We start from the raw sequence: 6,822 nt of genomic DNA, 5'->3' as shown, positions 1-6,822 counted from the left end.
ATACAGCAAAAAGTACTTTTTAATTACACATATAAAACTGTCTAAATATAATCAGAAAATTACAGTGTAAATATTTATTGAAAAGAAAGCCTTTTATTTAATTTTCTATAAGCAAAGAATAATTTCTTGAGCTTGAACTTGGTTTTTAGGGTATTTATTTCGGAACCTTTCCCCCATTTTTCTCTTCTGTACACCTTGGCCATGCACCACCTTCAGAGCAGGAGGATAAGCCAATGGGTGACTTGTCCCCAGGTCTCTGTTAACGCTTCTCTGAACCAACCAGCAGGTTAGGTGACTCTTTCCTTCAATGTTTTTCTCCCTCCTGAGGAGCACCTATTTGGTGCCTCTGATAGTGCTCAGATCAGAAAGTCAGCACAGTGAGAAATCCAACCTGTACCCATTACTTCTTGGCTCCACGTATTGGTGCTTCACTGCAATGTTGTCATTTTGTCTTGGAAAAGGACTGCCTGCTTTCTGATAGACCAGAGTCATGCACTGTTAATGGTGTCCTCACTCCCTGCCTACCACTCCCATTAACACTACGGTTTACAATGGCTTCCTCATTCCCAATCCTAACAACACTCGTGCAATAGAGCAATCATGTAGCATATAGACAGGATGTTCTTTCTGCCTCACTGGCTTTGGGATTGATACATGTTTTACATCAAGGAACATATATAGCAAGTGTTTTTTATGGTTCCTCAATTTGTAAGGGTAATAAAAATTGGGCTGGATTTTCGGCAACCTTGCGCCGGGTTTTTTGACGGTATTTCACTGTTTTGGGCGAAAAACAGTGCGGCAGGAAATTCCCTGAAGTCTTGCGCTGGTGGTTTTGAAATACCGCTGGGGAGCGGGCCGCCGGTGTGCAAAACTGGAAAAAGTGCTTTCGCCCGATATTTGGCTCAGCGGTCACCCGTAGATAGGGCCTAAAAAAACACCGAGGAAAAACCTGCCGGTGCAGCCCTTGGAACCCTGCAAAAAAGGCAAGTTAAAGTTTTTATTTTTAAATTCTTTTTCAGCAATTCGCTAGAAAAGGGTCTTGTGAATGTTTTGTCATTTTTTATGTTTTGTTTTTTTGGATTTTTTTTTGTGTTTGCCCCCTTCCCTATGCCCAACTCGCAGCAATATCGGCCTCGGAGAAAAGTTGCAGAAAATTTACGGTTTGCGCCGCAAATCTTTGTGTAACGGTGATTTTTCCCGCCGGGCACTATTTTTCCCCTTTTATCCCGAATGTTCGACTCAAAATCATAGCAGAGGCATAGCGGTTTTTTTCCACCAAAGAAAACGCTATGACCCAAAACCGAATTTCTAGCCCAATATTATGTTTAACTCAAAATTGCAGTGTTTCAGGGGTGCTATAGTCAGGATTCATTTTTAAATGAACATTGATTTACAGCAAAGAAATACCCCAACTTTTCCCAGTTGACTTTGATAAAGGCCCAGTCCGACTCTGTGTACAGTATGACCTGTGCCATTGTGTGCCGGGCTCCCCTCATCACATTTGGACTGCTTTTTGAAATAGTGCCAGCACAAACCCGCCTGCCATGGTGCATCTGCTGCTATCTGGCACTCGTTTAACCTCCTTTTATCGCAGGAGAGCACTTGTAGAAATGCTGCTTGCTTTTTCGGCTTATATAACCAAACAGAAAATCCCGGACGTTTTAATAATGATGGAATACTTTGAAATTCCTTTGAAATGATTTGCCGTTAATTGCATGTTGTCATACGTTTACCCACATCTAATGGTGATGTAATCATAATTGATATATGTTCAGTACTTACTCTCCAGAAACATCCATGTAACAGCGACAGCCAGACAATTAATCCTCCACGTGAAATCCCTTATCTGCTTCAGCACCAAGGTTTAAAAGTTCAAGTAAGAACGAGTCCTTGACTATAACATCACTATCATTCCAGGTTACAGCTTATAAACTTCATACTTAATATTGGTTTGTATCTGAAAGAGTTAGATCCTGTAATTGAAATTGCAGCTAAGATTTTGGAGGGATTCTGACACAGTAGAAGAAACCATCTGTGTGAATCAACTTTAACATCAAGCAGGGGCGAGCTCACTAATCACAGTCAGCTACCTGCATTCTTCATTGGGCAGGCTGCAGTTATACCGTACGATTGGCCTAAGACCAGCAGAGGGCGAGGGTGAAATTTGACTGGCACTGAAGTTATAATTATATGAACTGCACTCTCCCTGCTTGGAGTGAGAACTGGGGCTGTATAAGAAAGAAAGACTTGGATTTATATAGCGCCTTTCATGACCACCGGATGTCTCAAAGCGCTTTACAGCCAACAAAGTACATTTGAAGTGTAGTCACTGTTGTAATATAGGTTAGATGCATGTGTAAAACCCCACAGCCCTAGTGGGTATTTTTTTCATGTTAGGAGAGCATAGCTGTTAGACTCCACTGTCTCATTAAATTAGAAAGACTGGGCTGAACTTCTAAAATCTACCTTAGACTACCTGATCACTTTTTAGACGCAGCATTACATCAGACCGGAGCTATGTTCCACATGGAGCAAGGCTATTCAGGAGGTTGTCTCACACTGTTCGGTTTTAATGTATTCCAGAGTAAGATTGGGACCTGACTCCACAATTACGCTACCACTTTTGCATCAATTTTGCATCCGAAATCCCTATACATTAACGTGGAAGTGGCTGTGAAGCAGCGGCCTGAGAATATTTACCTTACATGAAAAAGAGCTGGCGGTTGAGGCTGTGGAGATAGCCAGTGCAGCATTTCCTCAGTTTATTTTGGTTGCTGCTTTTGTTCCTGAACCAGATTAAACTCCTGCTGAGATCGACTTTTAAAATGCAACTTGTTCTTATCAGCCCACCATGGTAGTTTAATCACAGGCTGTTCTGCATAGATTCCATGGCACTTGGGACTCAGGTGATTCAAGGCACCCTACAGATGTGTTCGTAAATACTGTGATGCTCTAACCGGATAGCAGCAATCTGCAGTTATTATCGTCACTAGTGAGCAGCATGTCAGTAAATGGGGTGGAACAGGAAAAGGTTTGGGGTGTGATCGTTGGCCAAATGTTGATAGTGTCACCACAAATATATCAGAGTGATTGCTGAGACCAAGAGGACATTGGGTGTGTAAGTAGATCCATAGGGTATAAGTTCAGTGAGAACTGTTGCTGACATTATGAAGTACTGCTAGACCACAATTGACGTACTGTGTTCAGTTTTGATCACGATATTTGCAAAAACACATAGCTGTAGTGGAAAGGCTTCAAAGAAGGATAACAAGAATGGTTCTGTAAACTAGAATGTATAAAGAGAGGCTAAAGGAAATAAAAAGAACTAGGTGGGCAGGAAATATGATTCAGATCTTTAAATCATGTGGAGAAGTTTATGATGTAGAACCAGGAGCCAATATTGTAGCTTAAGGGAACCACAACAAATTAAGAAGTAACTGCTTTACACTTAAACTGGTTGGCCTAGATTTTCCTGGGGATTTTGCGCATCTACGGCGTGGGAACCCTTGAACGGCACAAAAGAAAGAGGAATTTATGGAGTAAGTAGCTCACGCCATTAATGATGCCACTCCACACTTTTGCACTACTCGACCGTTACCCTCGCCAAAACCAGTCAAAAAGTAACTATCATAGCTCCGCCCCTCCCATTGAAATAGCCATCGCCATTTTCCTGCATTTAAGCCAGATTTCACACCAATGCCACACTTAAACTTAAAAATATTGACGCTGTAGGTCTTTTGCACAACAGTCTACCTTAAGGCGGCATCACCAATATTGCCAATGTGGGAAACTCTGGACCAATATTCATTTACACAGTAGAAAGTAAGTTTGAGCAGATTCATTTGAAATTTTCAAAGAGTGAATGAATAGAATCTTGATTTAGGAAGTAGGAGGATACCAACTGGTACCAGGACACAGGGGAGATAAAAATGTCTATATGGGCCATGAGAAAGGATGTAACAGACAACATGGACTGACCTTTTATCATTCCTACTTCCTTATATTTTCTTGTTATGAGTTACTCCACTGGATAAGTATGTAAGCAATGTATTTTTCCTCGGAAAGTGAAAATTCTGATTTATATCGTTAGAAATGCACAATTCTTTTAATGTTGATGTACCATGCCAACTAAGATTTAGCCAGACAATTAAAACAGGCTGCTGCAATTCCACCATGATCCTTACCCCCAATTTAAATGTCCTGCACACTTCTCACTGGCACTTGCTTCAATCCTTGCCATTAATGAGTCATTGTGACCAGTGTGCATAATCACACAGTGCTCAAATCTTTGTACATCAAGTTCCTATTACTGCACAAATTCAGAACTATGTCAGTGACCTCGATATGCCTGAACTCCCTTAGAAATGAGACCAATAGACAAACTGAAGTAATTTTCAAAGGAAATATAAGTTCTAATTATGAACATTGTCATTGCAAAATCGTGGTTTAAAGTTCAAAATGTTTCAAGAATTGTCACATTTTTTTTTGGATTTACAAGTATCAATGTGCAGTGCTCTGCTATTAAATTTTAAATGTTGGTAGAGTGTTAGAAAAATCATTGCTTCTTTCTCAACATTTAAATTATTCAAAGCTATATTTAAAAAGATCCAATAAATCGAAGTTGGTTGATGGGCAAGAAACAAACCGTCAGATTTAAGGATTGCTGCTGAGATTTGCTGAATAGTTGGAAGGCATTCCCCAGGAATCACTGCTGGGTCCACTTTTGTTCTCTATATAGCCTTGATTTGGACTTGACATAGGGAGCACGATATTGAGATTTGCTTATAGCACAAAGGGCGGGGGGGCAGCTTTGGCAAATGGTGAGGAGGACTGTAAATTATTGCAGGAGGACATACAGGATTGGGCAGACAGGTGGCAGATGCAATTTAATATGGAGAAATGTGAAAGAATACAATTTTGGAGAACAAAACAAGGAATGGGAAGGATAGGGAAATACCTTGATATGAGGATACAGCAGGGCAGTGGGATTTGTTTTGGATTGCTCTAACAAAGAGCCAGCACAAACATGATGGGCCAAGTAGCCTCCTTTTGTGCTGTAAACATCTGTGCCTAGGTAGTTCTTAAATGTGGCTTTTCATTGGGCTGGAGTTATACTACACCTGGTGCACTGCCCAAATGATAATAAACTACCCACAAGTAGCATTCTCACACATCTTAGCCTTTTGATTTTCGTCTTAGGGTGACACTGGTAAAGTTGCATTTATTGATTCTCCCCAGTACCCTGAGAAGGTGGTGGTGAGCTTGCTTCTTGAACTTGTTCAGTCCTTGTGTTGGTGGTGCAGCGAAGATGATGTCACTTAGGTTGTTGCACTGATGTGAAAGTAAAGATGATGAGATGCCCTCTTGGCCTATGTTTCCCCTTTGAGCCAGCTTCCAATCTCCTCCCACCCCCAGCCTTCGATCTCCCCCTACCCCCGGCCTCCAACTCTCCCCACCACACCCCACACCCCCATTTCCCTGGTCTCCAATCTCTCCTCCATCTGCCTACATTTCCCACACCTCTGGCCTCCAATCTATTAATTTTGTTTATGTAATTGTTTATATGATTGTGTGCCATCAGTGCAGGAATGCAATATTTCACACTCCGTACATTCTTCAGTGTTCATCATCATCAAAAAGCGCTCACATGGAAGTAGTGACACTCGGAGTAGAATTTTAGACATCACAAAAGAAAAATGATTACAATTGTACCAACTGGTTGCTTTGTTAGTTATTAATAGTGGAAGATTAATTGATTATTTTATTAGAGATGTCACTGCATGTTATCATTTTTAAGACCTACTGTAGTTATCATAATCCTCTTCCTATAGAATAGTTGGGCTGACTATTGTATCAGTTACATGCTGCGAGTGCCAGTTCATGGGGTGCATTGAATTAGAAAATGGGGCGGAGACTCAGAACGCAATGTCTCCACCCTTTTAGTGTATTTCCAGCGGGAATGGGGATGGCAAGATTCCAGAATAATATCTAGTGACATAAAAGTCACATCATTACACCCCCTGTGTCTTTTTCTGGCCTTTACATTGCTGGAACACCAAATCTCACCACATATAATGGGCACCCAGGGTTGCTGGGGGGGGGGTTTGTTGCTGGTGAAAGCTCATTTAAAGAGCCTAGGAAAAAGATTCAGTTAACAGTTTTAAATGCAGGGACGGGTAGAATGGCCTGTTTCTGTGCCATATATCTGATGTAATCCTATGTAATGTAATTTGTGGTAATAGTTCTGCTGCTTCTTTTTTCCTACAGCTCCACTAGTACCACCAATAGGAACACCATTACGTGAACTTCTTGGAAGAGGAAAAGAATGACCAGCAGAGGAATGCCAAGTAGGTCAGAAGGAATTCTGGTCTCACCCACTGGTACTCCCACACCCACATCTACAGATAGCGGTGCACAACATTCACTTTGGCAGAGGATTAGTACATGCTGTGCTCAAGACGGGTTGCAATAGCAGCTCTGAAGCTCTTTTCTTCTTAGGCAGTCCCTCGTATTGAGGATGACTTGTTTCCACACCAAAAAGGGATGAGTTCACAAATATTTCGAGGCAGATCTAATATTCCAGGTCTCGAACTACATATTAAAGGGTGGAAGATGCCTGTGCGTGGATTTTTTTAAACATGTGGTGGCCTTTGCACACCAGCCACCACACTGGCTTGACAGAGCTAGGTCTTGGTCCAGTAGCAAGGATTAACTAAGACAACTGGAGACCAGCTCTGCTGCACAGACCTAGTGCGCACACATATCGCAGTGTGGGCTGGTCCATGCTGCCCCTAGGCCCACACCCCTTCTGAGCTCTGAAGC

Source organism: Pristiophorus japonicus, chromosome 14 (assembly GCF_044704955.1).
Source record: "Pristiophorus japonicus isolate sPriJap1 chromosome 14, sPriJap1.hap1, whole genome shotgun sequence".
In the NCBI taxonomy this organism is placed as follows: domain Eukaryota; kingdom Metazoa; phylum Chordata; class Chondrichthyes; family Pristiophoridae; genus Pristiophorus; species Pristiophorus japonicus.
This window is presented reverse-complemented; position numbering follows the sequence as displayed.